The sequence below is a fragment of the Nyctereutes procyonoides genome, unplaced genomic scaffold (genome assembly GCF_905146905.1).
Source record: "Nyctereutes procyonoides isolate TBG_1078 unplaced genomic scaffold, NYPRO_anot_genome, whole genome shotgun sequence".
In the NCBI taxonomy this organism is placed as follows: Eukaryota; Metazoa; Chordata; class Mammalia; order Carnivora; family Canidae; genus Nyctereutes; species Nyctereutes procyonoides.
In genome coordinates, this window is record NW_026575052.1 from 27,783,923 (window position 1) to 27,805,740 (window position 21,818).

The 21,818-nt window shown below is 38.9% G+C and overlaps 1 long non-coding RNA gene across 2 annotated transcripts in view; it reads right to left on the minus strand.

Moving 5' to 3' along the window:
• Window positions 1-21,818, minus strand: part of LOC129513471 (uncharacterized) — an 85,528-nt gene that overhangs the window by 54,635 nt on the left and 9,075 nt on the right. For both annotated transcript variants that reach the window (XR_008665252.1, XR_008665253.1), the window contains 2 exons: window positions 14,078-14,246; window positions 2,608-2,707 (listed from right to left, as the gene is read on the minus strand). This is a non-coding gene — a long non-coding RNA (uncharacterized LOC129513471). The remainder of the gene's footprint in view (window positions 1-2,607; window positions 2,708-14,077; window positions 14,247-21,818) is intronic.

The following is a 21,818-nucleotide window of genomic DNA, read 5'->3' on the forward strand; positions in this document are numbered from 1 at the left end:
CTTTTTAAAATTCTTTTTATTGGAGTTCAATTTGCCAACATATAGCATAATACCCAGTTCAATTTGCCAACATATAGCATAATACCCAGTGCTCATCCCGCCAAGTGCCCCCCTCAGTGCCCATAAACCAGTCACCCCCACCCACCCACCCTCACCCACCTCCCTTTCCACTACACCTTGTTCCTTTCCCAGTGTTAGGTGCCTCTCATGTTTTTCACCCTCACTGATATTTTCACTCAGAAATATGTACATTTCCTTTGTTATGAAATTATTTAGCTCTTAGACTCTCCGTCACATGGATCCAATTTAAAATCCTCTAGTGAAAAAAGTGGTTGGGGCGAAAATAGCCCCCTAGAGACGCTGTCAGGGCAGATAACTTTGCTGCACTGCTAATAACAATGCAGAGTGACTATTGAGATCATGCACATGAAAGCAACAAAAACAGTATTGTAAATGTTTTGCTTCCACTTCACTCACAAAACAAAACTTTGACAAGCTCCAAATTAGCATTTAAGTAATAAAGAATTTGTGGATTCGAAGAATAATGCACTCAGATATGTTCAATACACAGAGTTTGGCTCAAATTAAATATGATGCTGCAAAAGAACCAGACATAAGGGATCCCTGGGTGGCGCAGCGGTTCGGCGCCTGCCTTTGGCCCAGGGCGCGATCCTGGAGACCCTGGATTGAATCCCACATCGGGCTCCCGGTGCATGGAGCCTGCTTCTCCCTCTGCCTGTGTCTCTGCCTCTCTCTCTCTCTCTCTGTGACTATCATAAATAAATAAAATAAAAAAATAAAAAATAAAAAAAAGAACCAGACATAAAAAATCAGGAGTAGGCATACATAACGCTCAATTCTTTGACAAAATGCTCATGTCCAAACTAACATGCCAAAGAGAATACTATGCCTTCAAAGAAGAGACAAGTTAAACTGCTTTTAAACATAGAAAATATTGGTAAGAGCATTTTAAGTTTTTTTAATAATTAATTTATTTTTTATTGGTGTTCAATTTGCCAACATACAGAATATCACCCAGTGCTCATTCCGTCAAGTGCCCCCTTCAGTGCCCGCCACCCAGTCACCCCCACCCCCCGCCCTCCTCCCCTTCCACCACCCCTAGTTCGATTCCCAGAATTAGGAGTCTTTATGTTCTGTCTCCCTTTCTGATATTTCCCACACATTTCTTCTCCCTTCCCTTCTATTCCCTTTCACTATTATTTATATTCCCCAAATAAATGAGAACATACACTGTCCTTCTCCAATTGACTCATTTCACTCAGCATAATACCCTCCAGTTCCATTCACATTGAAGCAAATGGTGGGTATTTTTCATTTCTAATGGCTAAGGAATATTCCATTGTATACATAAACCACATCTTCTTTATCCATTCATCTTTCGATGGACACTGAGGCTCCTTCCACAGTTTGGCTATTGTGGACATTGCTGCTAGAGACATTGGGGCGCAGGTGTCCCAGCGTTTCATTGCATCTGTATCTTTGGGGTAAATCCCCAACAGTGCAATTGCTGGGTCATAGGGCAGGTCTATTTTTAACTCTTTGAGGAACCTCCACACACAGTTTTCCAGAGTGGCTGCACCATTTCACATTCCCACCAACAGTGTAAGAGGGTTCCCATTTCTCCGCATCCTCTCCAACATTTGTGATTTCCTGCCTTGTTAATTTTCCCCATTCTCACTGGTGTGAGGTGGTATCTCATTGTGGGTTTGATTTGTATTTCATTTTATGTTTTTTAAAAAGGGAATGAAACTTTTGCAAATAACGAAGAGGTCCTTGGAGGTCCTAAGCTGCAGACTTGTAGAACAAACTGCATTACTGACGTCTTGAAAACGTACTAAGAACCTAAAGTTTCCAGGAGTCTCTGTAGTTTCAGATACCATCTTAGAGCATGGGGAGGGGGATAAATATCCTGTCTTTGAAGGAAAGAGAGAGAAATTTTCACTAGCTCTGAGTTGCACATTTTGCAGATTCAAACACTTTAGAGGTAGCCATACTCCCCTGATGGATGACATTACTCTATTTCTGCTCACCTAATAGAATTAAGTCTATGTGAAGAAACTAATTATGATACAGTAGCAGGGAAAAAAGAAAGCCTGGCAGTTGAGGACATAATCATTATGGTGTTATTTTTCATGACATGGCAACTATAGTATTATTTCGGGAATGCACAAGATATATTTCTTTTTTAGTGTCAGCAATGTTTACTTCTACACTAAGAATTTGAAACTACTGCTTTAAAAACTCAAAAAATACAGGAAGAAATAGACAAAGTTTACTTTTACATCATTATTTTAGCTTATTCAAACACATGTGCAGAGGTCAATCCCCTCCAAATAAACTTTTCTACTGCTTCAATGTTATTTCACAATTCCACAAACTCAAAGTCCTTCAAATCGTTGCAAATATTTTTAGATCAGAATTTTTAGAATTACAAGGACATTAAATGTTTGTGGAAGAATGGTATGAAATGTCATATTCAACAACGGAGTACCACAAACGCAAAGCATGATGAACTGATTTGATAAACATTCTAGAAGTCACATCATTAAACAAGGCCTAAAAGGCAAATATAATTGTATTTCTTACGGTTTTTAAAATGAGTGAAAATTTCCTTTCTTTCGGGATGCCACCTCCATGTTTGCCTAGTAGATGGGTATTTAATTGCTTCTTCATTACAAAAGCAACCCTAAAGAAGGAAATAAGAATAATTATAGCACTGAAACATGACTCTCTGCTAAAAATTTTCCATAAAGTATTTTGAAACAGGCATTTATATGTGGATATAAGACGAAAATGCAGATTAATACAGTGGCACTCCTGGTAAACAAGAGGCTTGTCTATAGATAGTCAAACATCACTGAAAAACTTTTGTTCTGCCCCACTCGCATCTGCAAATATTAAGTGAGGAACCTAGATTTCCATCCTTATTGGATGCTAACAAATTATCCCCAACCTCCTGCTAGAGAGGTCTCACAGAAAACTGAGTAGATGCCTCCCACCCTCACCCTTCCTGTCAGGGGAGACCACATGTGGAACCTGGACTTCTACCCCCAGTTGGTAGTAACAAGGTGCCCTCCTCCTTCCTTCTTTTGTGATGGCGGTGAGAGTGTCACAGTGTAGTGTCATAATGTCAGGGAGGCCTACTCAAAAGAAAGTATTTTCATCAGTAACCATGACAACCCCTTCAGCTCATAGAGTCAGTAGAAGCCACCTGGGGAGCAAGAAAGTGGCATTCCTATACTTCCCAGCCATGGATGTATTAGCGGAGGACTAGCAGGGGGACAGAATTGCAATCCCTGCCTAGCAGTAAGGAGGGCACTCTACTGTCACGATAGGGTAAGTGAGAACCCTAGTCTCATAAAATGTCCATTAGTCATAGCAAGAATCAGGAAGGTCTCAAACTGAATGATAAAAGACAACCAACAGATCGCAAAACAAAACAAAACAACAATGACAAAAAAAAAAAAACAGACAGAATTATCTGAGAAAGAATCTAAAACAGATATCCTAAAAATGCTTGAATGACCAGTTGATAAAATGCTTGAAAATACAGGGGGGTGGGGAGGAAGTCCCAGCAGACATACAGCAACTATAAAGATAAAATGAAATTTTGGAAGTGAAAACACAATAATTGAAATAAAAATTACCAGGGACAAAGAAGAATAACAAATAATGGTAAAAGAGTCAATCCACCAAGAAGACATAACAACTTCTTCATGTGTATGTAACAAAAATAGATGAAAACTACATTAAAAAAGAGAAAAAGGAAACTACGTGAAACAAAATTTGATAGGAATAAAAGGAGAAATACACAAATTAACAACTATAGTTGGAGACTACAAAACCCCTCTTTCCACAACTCGTAAAATAACTACACAGAAGTGTAAGAAGGATACAGAACAAATAGAGACATCATTCATCAATAGGATCTAATCAACATTTACAAAATATTCTACCAATCAACATCAAAATATGCATTCCTTTCCAGGATCCACAGAACCTATACCAAGATAGAGTATACCCTGGGCTATAAAACAAACCTCCTCAATTTGGGAGAAATTTGACATCACGCATCATGTGTGCATCAACTACCATCAGAAATCAGCGACGGAAAAAGAGAAGGAGGGGTTCCAGGGTGGCATAGTCGGGTAAGCATCAGCCTTAAGCTCCTGTCATGATCTTAGGGTCCTGGGACCGAGCCCTGCACTGGGCTTCCTACTCAGTGGGGAGTCTGCTTCTCCCTCTTTCTCTGATGCTCCCCCTACTTGTGCTCTCTCACTCAACACACACACTCTGTCACTCATATGAATAAATAAAATCTTAAAAAAAAAAAGATAACAAGAAAATTTCCAAATCCTTAGAAGTGAAACAACAAACTTCTAAATAATTCATGGGCCAAGTGGAAGTTTTAGGAAAATCAAAAGAGTACACTGAACTCATGAAAACAAAAATACAATGTATCATATGTAGTCCAAGATAACTAAAGCAATGCTAGACTCAAAATTACAGCAGGAAATGCATATATCAGAAAACAGCAAAGTACCTTAACTCAAGGACCTAGAAAAACACAAAACAAAATAAAAAAACAAAGTAACCAAAAGAGAATAATAAAGAGCACATGTCAATGAATTGAAAACAGTAAAAACAACTCAAAAAAAATGTTACAACTAGCTGTTTGTTTAAAATGATCAATAAAAGCGACAAATCTTCATCAAGATCAAACAAAAAATGAAGATACAAATGGCCAATATCAGTAATGAAACAAGGGACACCGTTATAGACCCTGTAGACATCAGAAGTTTAATAAGATAATACTACAAACATTTTACACACAAAAGTTTGACAACTTTGATAAAATGGACTAATTCCTTAAAAAAAAAAATAAAGTAACAGGATGCCTGGGTGGCTCAGTGGTTGAGCATCTGCCTTCGGCTCACAGTGTGGTACTGCGGTCCAGGAATCAAGTCCTATGACAGTCTCCACACAGGGAACCTGTTTCTCCCTCTTCCTGCGTCTCTGCCTCCCTCTCTGTGTCTCTCATGAATAAATAAAATCTTAAAAAACAATAATAGTAAAATAAACTAATACAAAAGAAAATAGAAAATTTGAGTATTTTAGCTGTAAAGAAATTGCATTTCTAGTTAAAAACTCCTAAATTAGATTCTTCAGGTTGGTTGCACTACAGAATTCTACAAAATATTTTTAAAATAATTAATACCGGGCAGCCCGGGTGGCTCAGCGGTTTAGCGCCACCTTCAGCCCAGGGCCTGATCCTCGAGACCTGGGATGGAGTCTCACATCGGGCTCCCTGCATAGAGCCCGCTTCTTCCTCTGCCTGTGTCTCTGCCTCTCTCTGTCTCTCATTAATAAATAAATACAATCTTAAAAAAAAAGAATACGAATTTCTAAATAATTCCTTCCCAAAATACAGAAGGAAAAAATTCATTTTATGAGGTTAGTATTACCCTAATACCCAAACAAAAACAGTAAAATCCAAATAAATCGACAGATCAATATCCCTCATGAATACAAATGCCAAAATCTCTAACAAATATATGCAAATAGAATGCAACTACATATAAAAAGTACTATTCCAGGAATGCAAGGGTAGCTCAATATTTAAAAATCAATCAATATAATCCTTATATTAGCCTGCCAAAAAAATTATTTTATCATATCGATTGATACTGAAAAAATATTTGATAAATACCCATTCATAATAAAAACACTCAGAAAAATAAGAATAGAGGGGAGATTTTGTCACCTTTATAAAGAACTTCAAAAACTACATGTAATGCTATATTTAATGTTCAAACACCTAAATGCTGCTAAGAAAGGAGAATAAAGCAAAAATGTCCACACCAGGAGCTGCTCGGTGGCTCAGTAGGTTGAGTGTCTAACTTTTTTTTTTAGTTATTTATGATAGGGAGAGAGAGAGAGAGAGAGAGAGAGAGAGAGAGAGAGAGAGAGAGAGAGAGGCAGAGGGAGAAGCAGGCTCCATGCACCGGGAGCCTGACGTGGGATTCGATCCCGGGTCTCCAGGACCGCGCCCTGGGCCAAAGGCAGGCGCCAAACCGCTGCACCACCCAGGGATCCCCTGAGTGTCTAACTCTTAATTTCAGCTCAGGTAATGATCTCAGGGTTGTGAGATCTAGCCCCAAATCTGGTGCCTCTCAGCGGGGAGTATGCTTGAGATTCTCTCTCTCTCTCTGCCCCTCCCCTCACTGCTCATATGCATTCTCTCTCTCCAAAAAAATGTCCACATCAATAAATTGTATTCAACAGAGTGCTAGAAGCTCAAGAAACATAACTGTACAATTACGCAAGAAAATAAAATGCATTCATATCAGAAAAAAGCTTTATAAATAAAACTGTGCTTTTTCATAGGCATGATTTTCTATATACAAAATTGCAACAAATAAAAAAATATTAAAAACCTCCTAGAACCAGTCAGTGAGTTCAGCAAGGTTATAATATGTCATAGTCTATTCGGGCTGCTAACAGAATTGTTATACACAGCGGCTTGTAAACAAACAGAAATGTATTTCACATGGCTCTAGAAACTAAGAAGTCCAAGATTAAAGCACCAGCAACTTTATCGTCTGGTGTAGATACACTTCCCGGTTCACAGATAATCATCTCTTCGTTGTGCCCTTGCATGGCAGAAGGGGTAACAGAGCATTTTTGGGGTCTCTGTTACAAGGACACTACTGCTAATCAACCTCCAAACGCCCCCCCCCCCCACCAAATACCACATCTTTGGGGGTTGGATCTCTATGGGGTGGTACAAACTGTCTATATCACAGTAGAATATCAATATAAAAATATCTATTTGATTTCTGTAGACAAGCAATGAACACATAAACACCCAAATTAAAAAAAAACATTTACGATCAATTAAAAATACTGAGAAGTAAATCTAACAAAACACATACAGGATCTGTATGCTAAAAAACTACAAAATGTGATGGAATAAATCAAAGATACACATAAATGGGGAGACATACCTTGCTTCTGAATTGGAAGACGAGAAATAATAAAGATCTCAATTATCTTCCAAATTGAACTATATGTTTAAACCAATTTATTTTAAAATCCTAGCAAGATGTTTTATAGACATGATAAGATTATATTAAAATTTATATGAAAAGGCAAAAAACCCTGGAATATTCAAAATTACTTTGAAGGAAGAATAAAGTATCTTATTCTGTCTACCTGACTATTCTATAGCTATAGAAACTAAGACTATTTGGTACCGTCAAAGAAAAGCATTGATCAGTGAAATAGAATATTCAGAAGCAGATGCAGACACATAAGCCCAATTTCAGTAGAACTATCAAAGTAATTCAACGGAGGAAAGATGGCCCCTTCAATAAATGCTGCTAGAGCAATTCAACATCCATTGTCACACACGAGAAAATGAACCTTGAGCTAAATCTCATACTTTATATACAAAGATTAATTCAAAATTGATAAGAGATTTAAAGGTAAAATGTGAAACTAAAAAACTGTTAGAAAAAAATGGAAGACATGTTTTGGGATCTAGGGCTAGGGAAAGGTCTTATACTCAACACCAAAAACACCATTTGTAAATGGTAAAGTTGATAAACTGGATCTGATCAAAATTAAAAACTTTAGGCCCTGTAAAGAGTACCTTCAATCTAATGTCAGGAATAGATAAAGAAATTTCAAAATCCAAGAGTTAAGAAAATACAATTAGAACATGGGGAAAGGAAATTATCCATTTCACTGAAAAGAATATACAGATTTATTTTTTTAATTTTATTTATTTATTCATGAGAGACACAGACACACAGAGAGAGGCAGAGGGAGAAGCAGGTTCCCTTTGGGGAATCCAATGCGGGACTCCATCCCGTGATCCTTGGATCAAGACCTGAGCCAAAGGCTAAGACTCAACCACTGAGCCACCCAGGTGCCCCAGGATATACAGGTTTACAGATAATAGAAACGTTCAATACAGTGAACCAGTAGGTAAATGCAAATTAAAACCACAATGAGACACCTATGGGAATGGCTAAAATTAAAAATTTCATCAACATCAATACTAGCCAAGATGCAGACATGTAAATGATACATTATGGAAAACAGGTTGGCACTTTGTTAAAAAAAAATAAACATATGTCCCAACAATTGCATTCTTGATCATCCAGAGAGATTAAAAATTTCTATTCATACATAAACTTATAAATGAGTATTTATTAGAAGCTTTATTCATAATAGCTAAAAAATAGAAACTCAGATATCATCCAAAAGGTGAGCGGTTAAACATAGAGTGCTAGATTGATACCATAAGATTGTACTCACAATGCAAAAACAAACAGAAACCCACACTAGTGAAACACAAAACAATCAGGATGAATTTCCAGAGAATTGTGCTGAGTGGGGAAAAAAATCATAAGATGTTACATGTTGTATGCTTCTATTTACATGATAGTCTTGAAGTGACAAAATTAGAGAATTAGAGAACAGCTTAGTGGATTGGGTGTTACAGAAAAGGAGAATGTGGGAGGGAAGCAGGGATGGCTCTAAATGGGCAAAGTGGGCAAGCCACGTAGTGATGGAAATGTTCTGTATTTTGACTGTTCCAGTGTCGTTTGTTGGGATACTGAACTGTGGGTTTGTATTTGCATGTCCCTTAGGGGAAACACAGTCAAGGGTACAGGGGATCTCCAGTATGTCTTTATAAGAGCATATGAATCAACAATTATCTCAAAATAAAAAGTCTAATTTAAAAAATGAAAGCTCATGGGATCCCTGGGTGGCGCAGTGGTTTAGCACCTGCCTTTGGCCCAGGGCGCGATCCTGGAGACCCGGGATCGAGTCCCACGTCGGGCTCCCGGTGCATGGAGCCTGCTTCTCCCTCTGCCTGTGTCTCTGCCTCTCTCTCTCATTCTGTGTGACTATCATAAATAAATAAAAATTTAAAAAAATGAAAGCTCAAAAATGTTAATCGCTCCGGAAATTGGCAAGAAATATGCCCACACCCTTTCTAATGAGCTACTCGGCCTGAGTTAATCAGAGTAAAAAGACAGGATAGAGTCACAATAAATGCTTGAAATGAAAGAAGTAATCAGAAAGGAAGGGCTGACTATTCTAAAAGAGGCCGATCTGGAGAAAAAGCCAAGTCAGAGACAAGGTCAAGAATAGGCGATCTCCACAAAAGGTCAAACCAAAATTTTAAGATTTCTGCCTGAACAGAAAAAAGCAGACATAGGGAAGAGGAAAATGAAAATGCCTGGGAGTTTCAAGCACTTTTCTACCTTACTCCTGATGGCACTTCTCCATCTTCAATGGTTGAAGGTTAGCTGCCACATGACAAAGCTACCCCGCTCCCTCCAGGGACCAATGTGGACCAGAAATCAACTGACGAATATTTATGGAGGACCCACAAAGAAATAGTCAGTTCTTGGGAAAAGCACTGCATCAAATCTGACCACAGGATTTAAAAACGTAATAAAGATACAATTGCAAAAGAAAGTATATTATAAATAGTACCATTATGAACATGAAGTTCAAGAATAAACAGGTCAGCGGTATAGCATGATGACTTGTTCCAACATTTATTCACTATGTACATTGCCCAAGTTTCTGAATGTCGTTGAAGTTCTCAGATTCTCCATTGATAAAATTAGAAGATTTTAAACATAGCGTTTTTATAAAGAGCAAATGAGATTCAGAAGAAAGAAGAAAGAAAAAGAATCAAGTCTAAATTTAAGTCTTGTTCCCTAGGCTAAAAATGATATTCAGGTTACTAAAGCATCTTTTGTATTCTACAATTTAAATTGCCTTACAAACTTAAAAAAGTAACAGCTTACATTTATCATATTTCTACTTTAAATATGATTTTGTGCTTTTTTAAAACAGTAAATATGCTTTTTAAAATGAGTATTCTAATCAATGCCTATGAAATTCATGAGTTTGCCCAGATACAGATCTTGTAGACTAAGCTGAGTTGACCCTAAACCCAATACTAGCCTTCCTAGTGGAAATATCAAATATAGTTCCACAAAATCTGAGTAAGAAATTTAATCTGAGAAAACTGTCCTTAAGAAGAGTCATCCTGATTGTAAAGCAGTTGACTGACTCTTTGATTTTTTAAGACTAGCTCAATACTATAAAGAACCTAAGAAGTATTCATGTTAATTTCTAAGCCCTTTCATCAGCATACTCACCCTATTATCACATATCAATTTTTGGTACTTAGATTCATTGCTATAAAAATTATGACTTTAACTGTCATATACATAAGCCTATCTTTGCAGATATGTACTTTTTATAGCTCATTTTAGCAAAGATGAAGCTATTCTAGAAATCTATAATTATAAATAACTATGGGATATAGTTATCAGTAATTTAATAGACACAGAAACTTTGTCTTATGACAAAAAAGACCACAAATAAAAGAATCCAATCTGTAATCTGAATATATTCAAGTATTTTTCATTAAAGCAATGTTATTTCAGGAAACAAAGTCATCTGGAGATATGCTGCAATACATAAGTGTCTTTATTTTCCTTAGGAAGCTTTATAATCTGAAATCAGTAATTCAGTCAATCCTTTGTGATTTCAATTTTAAAAGACTTCAAAGTAAGATAAATAGAACCAACAAGTAGCATGGAAGTGTGTCTTGTACCAAACTTGATTCCACAAGTATACTATGCATTCTTCATCCTATTGGATTTGTTGCTGATGTCAGGATTGCTATTCACTTTTCTTCCCAAACAGCACTTCGCACAGTGTATTCTCTCCCTCCTTCCCTTAGACTTGCCAATAATCCGTCAATTTTCTTGCCCATTTGAACAAATCAAGCTTGGAGTTCAGTGCTCCTTTCTGAGATACAGATTTGGGTTAGGGAGGCAAAGAATGTATCTTTTTGCTCTGAATTTTTAAAAAGATTTTACTTATGTATTCATGAGACACACAGAGAGAAGCAGAGACACAGGCAGAGGGAGACGCAGGCTCCATGCAGGGAGCCAGACGTGGCACTGGATCCCAGGATCGCACCCCGAGCTGAAGGCAGACTCTCAATCGCTGAGCCATGCAGGTGCCCAATTTGCTCTGAACTTTTATTTGTATTTCACAGTAGCAAGAAATGTGGCCAAGGAGCATCAATTTTGGAAATACAATGGGATTCTCTCCATGACCTAATATATATGTGATGTCTGCAAATATCCTATAAAAAGTTATTCTTATCTTAGTAAGGTACAACACTGTACAATGCATTTAATAAAATGAATTTCCTAACCTTTGTGAAAACATCCTTTATATATATCCCAATTATATTTTGTTGTTGTTGTTATTACTTTGGACAGAAATTTTGTATCATTGTAGATTTGTCAAATTGCCCTTGTATTCTCATAGTTTGTATTCTTTTATATTTGTTTTTGAGTCTCTTCTATTTTGTCATCTAAAAGGCAACAGCACTATCATCTAACATACTGCACCTTTCTTTGACAACTGTGTTTTTCTGTTGAATGCAACAGTCTCTATTACCTGATATTTTCTAAGCCTTGAGTTCCTTTTGCTTGATATACCTTTGTCTATCCATTTGCTGTAATATTTTCCTCTTCCTAACTGACTCAATTCTTTCTCATCCTAAGTATCATGAACTAATCTGAGAACCCCCTTCAAACAGGAAAGTACCTCTGGTCATCAGATGTGAAGTACTGAGGTTTCAGACAGCTTTGTTTTGCTCTTCTTTTAGTCTCTTTCCCTTAAACCAGAACAAGGAAATTCTCTCTTAGCCTCAACAACTGTCCTCCTAGGTTTACCAAGGTTACAAACACTGTAGTCAGCAGAGGAGCAGAGGGCTGCCTGGGGAACAATGCTTTAGCAGACTCTTCTCTGGGGGGAAAAAATCTATTGTGAGTTCCATAGTGAATGATGTCTCTTTGCTCTGAAGCCAATTTCAGCTTCAATTTTTTTAAAAATTTTCTCCTCTGATTTCTCCTTCATCCTACTTGTTGAACACATTTTAGAAATGTATCGAACTGTCTTATTTTCTGGGTGTATCCTTTCCTGCTTACCAGGATCCTTGCAGCCAGCTTTCTCCGCACATACATTTTTCTGCCTTTTCAATGAAGTTCGTGGAAGCATGGGGAGTTTAAACTCCTACGTGTCACATGCCATTTTGAACCTCAAACCAATACTATAGATTACATTTTCAGCTCTGAGTTTCCACAGACATTGGGAAATAAAAACTTTTGCTAAAATTTATCCAAGTCTAGCTACTTCCATAACCAGAAGATATTAACGAAGAAAATACATGTCCCAATAAAAATAAAATGATTCAATTCTCATAATTTTAACATAATCAATTCTTTGTCATCCATTTAAAGATCAAATGAAGAAATAAAAAGCCTGAATTGGGAACAGAGAGGAAGCAAAATGTCTATTAAAATACAACATTGGAGAATGATATAACAAAGTTAAACGAAGTATATGTTCATTTCTCTATAGGAGAAATAAGGCAAATGTGGCATGACATAGGTTCATAGAGTCCTGGAGATAATCAAGCAGTGCAGTATCCTTCCTATCAGCACGTGGCCTAGAGTCAGACTGCACGGGTTCTTAGCTCGGATGCACCATTAGCCAGCTGTGTGGCTTTAAGCAAGTACTTAACTCCTGACAGTCAGCTTCATCTGCCATATATAAAATATGGTAGCAGTGTCTACCTCACTGTGCCTCTGCCTCATTCTCTCTCCATGTCTGTCATGAATGAATAAATAAAATGTTAAAAAAGACCATATTTAATAAAAAAAAACCACTAGCTAAGAACAGAGAGACCCAACACTCAACAGCGTCATCAAAAAGATGGCTTTGATACATGCTCACAACACCTCTTACCTGACTATAGTAGCCTTGTGTCAAAGTCTCCTGATTGTAATCTTGCCCTGCTCCATGCCTCCCTCACAGTGCTCATGGAATGAGCTTTCTAAAATTTTTTATGTATATTTTTACTGGAGTTCAATTTGTCAACATATAGCATAACACCCAGTTCTCATCCCATCAACTGACCCCCTCAGTGCCTGACACCCAGTCACCCCATTCCCTGCCCACCTCCCTTTCCACCATCCCTTGTTCATTTCCTAGAGTTAGGTGTCTCTCATGTCCTGTCTCCCTCACTGGTATTTCCCACTCATTTTCTCTCCTTTCCCCTTTGTTTCCTTTATTCCCTTTCAGGACACTTTATATTCCCCAAATGAATGAGACCATCAACACAGGGGTGCCTGGGTGGCTCAGCTGGTTAATCTCAGGTCTTTAGCTCTGGTCATGATCCCAGGGTCCTGGGGTGGAACTGCTGAGGGGGGAGCCTGCTTCTTCCTCTCCCTCTGCCACTTCCCTTCCCCCACCCTGGCTCCTGCAGTCACTCACACACATGCTTGCACTCTCACTGTCAAATAAATAAAACCTTAAAAAAATTAAAATTAAAAATTAAATATCAACATCACATCAGTGTCCTGCTTAAGCCGCTGAACTTCCAAACTTTATATATGAGACTCTTCCTGTTTGGCCTTTCCTCCTTTCACTATACACAATCCACTGAAGACATTACAGAGCTCCGGGGCTCTTTCAAATGCACTGTTTATTTTACAACTCCATACCTTCCCCCATTTGTTTATCTTCTGCCTCCCTGCCAAGTAGTCTTACAAAATATGGCTTCAATACATTACTTATCCCTCCATAGAGCTCTGTTCAACCATCACCAAGTCCGGTCACATTTGTAATTACCTCCCTCCAAATCTAAGCATAGGTGGATCACAGTGTACTTCATTCCAGTGTGCCTGCCAAGTACCCTCCACCAGACTGAAAGATTTTAGAAGAGCAGATACTAAAGAGCTGGACTTCTACTGCCTAACCAGCATGAGTAGTTATTTGATCAAAACACACACACACACACACACACACACACACACACCTTTAAGGTAAAACAAGCAACAGAATTTACACAGGCCTAAACTTGAGTCTGACTGCTACATCAGTATCACTTAAAACTCATAAGCTTTCCTAAAGAAATAACAGAAATGCTGCCCACCTTGTGATCCTTAAGGCCATGATCTGAGGCTGTAGTGGGACAGGTGCTCTCTTGTTCAGACACGTAAGTAAGCCTACCCACACTGGCTTGTGGACACACCAACGGAGATGACTCACTCTCACAGGGGGGCTTCTGAGGAGCTGCTGAACCAAAAGACTCTAAAGCTCACCTGAAAGGGAGAACATCTCATGATTAGTCTTCCATTCCCTTATATAACATTATCTCCACTAACAAAAAGCCTTTTCTGCCTGCCCAATGGGCTTGTTCATCTTAGGCTCTGCTCTACCTGCCATATATGATAACTCAACCATGGATTTTCAGTCTTAGTTATCTAAAATTCTAAATCATATCCCTATTGAATGAACTATTATAAAAGAAAAAGGCCATGGCCTTTAAAAAAGATTTTATTTATTTATTTATTCATGAGAGACACAGGGAGAGAGAGGGAGAGACACAGGCAGAGGGAGAAAGAGGCTCCATATAGGAAGCCCAATGTGGGACTCGATCCCGGCACTCCAGGATCACACCACAAACTAAAGTCAGACACTCAACCGCTCAGCCACCCAGGCATCCCAAGGCTGTGGCATTTTCATTAATAAACCTCATACATAGTTGCCTAACAATGTTAGCTATTCATTTGATAAACACTTTCTGAATACCTGATATAAAGCTTTGAGTAGAGCATCCAAAAGTTCCTGGCCTCAAGGAGCACAGATAAAAGAAAGAATCATGTAGTTAAGTGCTAAGAAATGCAATCAGTCCTACATTGCTGAGTGGAATATGAAGTGGGACAACTTTTGACTGAGCAATTAAGCAATGCATACCAAAGCCACATCGACTATGACATTTTATGTCTAGGAATTAATCCTAAGAGAAAAAAATTCAATGATAACCATAAAGATTTGCCAAAAGGGGAGATATGAAGATGTAAGAGAAATTAGGCCATAGAAATTATGGCACAAACATAAAATAAAACACTATTCAGCTATTTTAAATCATGCTGTCGAGTACTACCCTTTCACTCTGAAAGATGTTTAGGACATTTAAAAAAAGATTAGAAAGCATCAAATACATTAAGATGCCACATGGATCTCATATACACACCACCTTCTGTGACCTAATCCCCAGCACAGAGTCAGCCCAGCCCAACGCAAGGAGAGGTAAGAGGCAGGACCACCTGAAGAGAATGGCACAGTCCCAAGGGACAGGAAGCACTGCTGCTGATGTCAGGATGTCAGCTGCTACACCTGCTGCATGTACACTCTGCCATTTAGTTTCAATTCAGCCCTATTGGACAGAATTTTACCAAAGCCCCTTTTATTGCACAAAGTTCAGAATACCAAGCTGGGCAACAAACACAAAGAGAATCTCATTCTGAATTTTGGATTTTTAAAAAGCCCCAAATCAAGACAGTGATATTGACAAAATCTAGTTAGTGAATTTCTAACCAATGGACACAGAACATTAACAAAATTGCTTCAGGCCTATTTTAGCATCCACATGACATGTGTCTGCATGGGTTCCCATGTGTGCACACATGCGTATGCACAAACACCCAGACACACAGTGTCACACACACACAGACAAAGACACACACACACCATGAGACAGCATGAAACACGTTCTGAGTTATCGGGGTGATATACGGTATTAGCCTAGTTCTTTTTTTAAAGCTGTTTATTTATTTGAGAAAAAGAGAGTGAGCATTAACAGGATAGAGGAGAGAGAACATGAGTGGGGCCGAGGGGCAGAGGGAGAGGGAGAAGCAGCCTCCTCAATGAGCAGGAAGCCCAATGTAGGGCTCAATCCCCAAAATCCAGGATAACGACATGTGCTAAAGGCAGATGCTTGACAAATGGAGACACCCAGGTGCCTAGTCTAGTTCTTTGATTAAAAGAAAAATGCGGGGATCCCTGGGTGGCTCAGCGGTATGGCGCCTGCCTTTGGCCCAGAGCACGGTCCTAGAGTCCCAGGATCGAGTCCTGCATCCAGCTCCCGGCATGTAGCCTGCTTCTTCCTTTGCCTGTGTCTCTGCCTCTCTCTATCATAAATAAAAAATAAATCTTTTAAAAAATAAAAAAGAAAAGAAAAATGCATTTTGGCTGTATTATTTCAAGTAATGTGAACAGTACCATCCGAACACTTGGAAAGAGAGGTTCCTGGGTGGCTCAGTCAGTGAAGCGTCTAACTACTGATTTCAGCTCAGGTCATGAACTCAAGATTGTGAGATCAAGCTTTGCATCAGGCTCTGAGTGGGTAGAGACCCTGCTTAAGATTCTCTTCAATTCCCACTGCCTCCCCATTAAAAAACCAACATGTAAATAAAGAGAAATTTTAGTTGAGATGTCAAACTTCAAAGGAATTCACAGATGCCAAAGCGCCAGCCACACATATACCAAGGTGGTTCTCAATTAGAAGACCGATGTCACTTCTATGGACCTGCTGGAAACCAGCTGGAAGCCCACCTAGTTAACACGAATGCTAATAAGCATCAAAACTTATCAGATAAAGTACACTTACCATAAAAATGTCACCACTGAAGAGATTAAAATTTTGACCAACAGGATACCGCGAATATAAACAAAAACAACAACAAACAATTACTTAGGGGAGCCTGGGTGATTCCATTAGATTAGCATCTACCTTCGGCTCAGGTCATGATCTCAGGGTCTTGGCACCAAGCCCCCGAATCAGGCTCCCTCTTCAGCAGGGAGTCGGCTTCTCCCTCTCTGCTTGCCCCTCCCCTCCCCACTCCAACCCCATGTGTGCACTTCTCTCTCTCAAATCAATAGTCTAAACACACACACACAAACACACACACTAAAGAATACCAGTTGTCAGAAACCAGAGAAAAAGAATGAAAATATCACACTCAAAACAATAAATCACACTCATTTTACCATAATGAAAAAGTACAAGGAGGGCTTCAGTTAAAAAACACAAAATCAAAGTCTATGTTGGCAGCAATAAAAAGCGTGATTCGTGCTACAGAAAATCAGTGATGCAGAGGATGATGAACCCTTGAGTAACTACCCCGCAGTAGAGTGAATGTATAAAAAATGAAAATTAGGGAAAAGAAAACAGTCCTAAGTGACCAGAGAAGGCAGTGTTAACTAATGGGAAACCATTAGTTCCTCAAAAGGAAGAGAGAAGAGATGGAACCCAGCCAATTACCAAAAGTAACAGAAAACAAAAAACTTCCTCAGCTGAAGAAATTAACTGTGTATAGAGTTTATCATAATCCTGGAAAACCAACTAAGAAACTGACACAGGCATTTCAAGGTGATAAGGGAAAAAGGAAAGAAAGCTGCAGTAGGAACCTAAATTAACAGAGCTGGAATTACAAGGCTTAGATTACAACATATGTTGTGCAACAGGAGAACAGATACACAGCATGGCCACAGTCACTCGACGGTGTGCTCCAACAGCTCCTCCAACGCAAGGAGCTACTGGTACAGATAACCACTGGATGAATCTCAAAAACATGTTAAGTGGAGGAAGCTAGACGCAGAAAAATGTATGAATCCATTCAAATGTAGTAAGAGCCAAAACTAAATTAGGATGATACAAATCAGAAAATGAGTGGTAGAGAAGGGGTGGGGAAGCAGGAGAACTGACATGAAAACGGCAAAGGACTGTGAATGGGGGGGGGATGTATGTGTTCTATAGATCTTAGGTGGTGGTTTTAAATAGGTATGTAGGCGTCAGAAATGCAGTGAATGAAACCACAAAGATCTGTGTATTTCACTGCATGTTAATTATACATCAGTAAAATTTTAACAATGCATACTGTGAAAGCCTAAAATTGGGTTAAGAGTGAGCCAGAAACCTGACAGTAAGCATGCTAGTAGTTTAAGCCACACCCCAAAATGATTCACGGATTAATCTACAGGCCAGACTGATGGAGAGATCTCTACTAGTATTTGCTTTAGTGGCTAGAGCAGCAAAACACATATGCTGAGCAACTCAGCAACATCTCATCATTCTCCTTTCATCCTCCCCAGTGATTTTTAATTCAGAGCACACTCACCCTCTTCTAAACTGGCCATTTCCCATTATGTCCTGTGGTTTTGCCCCACACTAAGAGGTGTGGGTGCAGGTGCTTGACTAGCTTATGAATTCCAAGGTCACTTCAGAAAGATTACACATGATGCCCTCATTCAAAATATCTGAACATATACCAAGTTCATGAGATACTTCAGTTTCTCCCCAAGGTCTCTTTCTGACACATAATAGATAATTTTCTTAGAAGTGCACACATGCGCATGCACACACACACACACACACACACACACACAAAATCAGGTGGGTCCAAGAGTAAGGCCAGCCAGCCAGCATTCTGTCTCTGACCAAGGGCAGTATGGAGGAAAACAATAATAATGGAAGGTTTTATTTTTTTTAAAGATTTTATTTATTTATTCATGATAGTCACACACACACACACACAGAGAGAGAGAGAGAGAGAGAGAGAGAGAGAGAGAGGCAGAGACACAGGCAGACGGAGAAGCAGGCTCCATGCAGGGAGCCCAACGTGGGATTCGATCCGGGGTTTCCAGGATCGCGCCCTGGGCCAAAGGCAGGCGCCAAACTGCTGCGCTACCCAGGGATCCCTAATGGAAGGTTTTAGATAAGAGTACTTACACATTTCATTCAATGCCTTCATATACATTTTTAAAAATACCAAAACCACAGAACATAAGATAAAACTGGAAAGTACCCAGGAGCAAAGAACACTGCAGAAAACACTGCAAGGAATGTAGATTAAATTCTGAAATGCAAACAAGAAACCAATAAAGAGGCAGATCACTGTGGTGATGCTGAAGTTCTGTATCTCTGATTTTTGCATGGCAGTTACATGAATTCACACCTGTGATAACACGGTAACCAGGACAAGTTCCTGGTGATGACACCATGGTATCATGATGGGAGATGTAACTGCTAGGGGAAATGGTAATCCCTCTATAAGATCTTTGTAACCTCCTGTGGATCTATAATTTTTCCAAAATAATAAGTTCTAATGGATTACAGAGACAATAAGTGCCAAAGTCAAGCAAAATAGATCCCGCATATGCATCACCAGAGTCCTGGGGGCTGGAGCAAATTGTCCTTAATAAATAAATTGCTTGAGTCTACATACGGAAGAGTCACCATGAAGAGTCAACAAGAGATAGAGCCTAATCAAACTAAAGTAGACTTGAAGGAGAGAGTATCTTTAGCAGAAGCTTACAAGAAAAAAAATCAAGTCAATTGTGAGGCACGAAGAACTGAAATGCCTCAGATTTCCCTCCTACATTCCACAAAAAAAGGAAGCGCTCCCTACAAAACAAAAATATAAGGGATGAAAGCAGAAGCAGACAATTTGAAACACACCCTACTATGCTTTCATTATCAAAGCCACAGGTTAACTGTGGAACATGAAAGAGCCTAGTGAGTACTGTTCCCTCTGTTCTCTGAGCAAAAGACCACAGAGTACATTCTTTAGTCTGTTGGGCGGGGGTGGGGGGGTGGGGGGAGGGACACCTGATGGCTAGATAAGAATATATTTATTTTATTTATTTATTTATTTTTTTATGATAGTCACAGAGATTGAGAGAGAGAGAGAGAGAGGGAGGCAGAGACATAGGCAGAGGGAGAGGGAGAAGCAGGCTCCATGCACCGGGAGCCTGACGTGGGACTCGATCCCACGTCTCCAGGATCGCGCCCTGGGCCAAAGGCAGGCGCCAAACCGCTGCGCCACCCAGGGATCCCCGATAAGAATATATTTAAAGACAGAATAAGAACTAAACAAGTGTAGGATATGGCAATCAAAATGTAAATGAAATGCCAATGTAGGAATTATGAAACTAAAAAAGAAAAAGGTGGAAAGGAAAAGAACATGAGAATAACCTCCCTAATTGTGTCCTTGGTCAAAGATGCTATTATGGGTTGAGCTGTATTTCCAAGAAAGCAAATATGTTTAAGTAGAAGACATAATACTTCAGAACACGACTGTATTTGGAAATGGGATCCCCGCAGATGTAATTAGTTAAAATAGGATCATAGTGGAATAGGCTGGGCCCTTAATCCACTGTGAATGCAGAGTCGGAGATTAGAGTAATTCATCTACAAACCAATGGATGCCTAGGAATACCAGAAGCTGGAAGATGTAAGGAAGGTTTCTCCTGTAAAAGCTTCAACTGAAAGGCTTTATTGTAAGTAATCTCTACACCCCACAAGGGGTTAGACTTCACAGCCCTCAAATCAAGATTTAAGGGCTCTCCCAACTGAGCCAGCCAGGCATCCCCTTCCCTAAAAGCTTCAGGGAGAACATGGCCCTGAACTTCTAGCCTACAGAGTGTGAGGCAATAACTTTCTGTTGTGTTAAGCTGCCCAGTTTGGGACACCATGGCAGCCATGGGAAACTAATAAACTTGGGACTCAAAGAATATCACTTAAAATCTGACAAAGCAAATGTCAGAAGCAGAAGCATATTGGACAGTACAAAGATAAATGCTCAGATAACTTTACAGACAAATATGAGAGGGGAGACCAAGAAAAATCAGTATATGACTCAGTCATGACAAGTCAAGGACGGATAATGTTCAAATTTCGTTGGGCTAGATGAATTTTAATGTCTTACACGCATAAACTGTTGAGACAAGGCTGTGCATATGAAAAAGTGTTAAGATGAGGTATCTAAGTGTCACTGAAACAGGAAAGAATTTTAGCCCTCTACTAAGAGTTCTAGCTTACCCATACCATTTCAGACAAATATGCAAAACTCCAACGGCAACTAGGGAACAATTTACTAGGTAACCTTGAAGTCAGATTGAATTTCAACTTGTTTCTAATTACTGAGCATTTTTGATAATGTCACTGTTTAGGTAAGTTTTTCTATTTATTAAAATCTTCCAATAGGGAAACATACAAAAGATCTTTTATAAAGCCATAAAAGGGGCACCTAGGGAACTCAGCTGGTGTCTGACTCTTGATTTTGGTGCAGGTCATGATCTCAGGGTTGTGAGACTGAGCCCCACATCACGCTCTACACGGGGCACAGAGACTGCTTAAGATTCTCTCTCCCTCCCTGCCTGCTTTAAAAGAAAAAAAAAACATGAAAGAGAAATTGGGTAATTTAACAATAAATTTTCTATATGGCAAAATACAAGCAAATAAAACAAAAAAAATTTTTTCTAAAGACTAGGAACTATGACTCCTTCTTTACAAATGACTATTCATTCTCCCCAATACATCAAGAGTTCCTCGAAATGGAGGCCAAAAGAATACTAAAAATCCATGAAAAAAAAAAGGAGCAACAAACATGGATAGTCATAGCAAATACAGAGGAAATGATGCTCACAATCACACCCCAACAATTTGAATTAAATTTATACCGAGATACTATTTCGTTTGCCTATCAAAATGTCAACAATCCAAAAGTTGTATAAACCTTCTGTTGACGAGGGTATGGGAAAATAGGCCCTGTCTAAAACTGTTGGTAGGAAAACTTAATAAGTACCTTTATGGAGTGGTTGTACTAATTTAATATGAACATGTATACAAATACTCTTTGATCCAAAAATCTCGTTTCTGAGAACTTACCCTATAGACCTATTTCACATGACCACAGTGATGATAATACAAATGAAGCTGTAATAAGTAACCTTATATAGCCAAACATCCACAGTAAGGATATATATTCATACTTGGTTATGCATGCATAAGGAAACTCTAGGATACCTGAGAAACTAATAATAGCAGT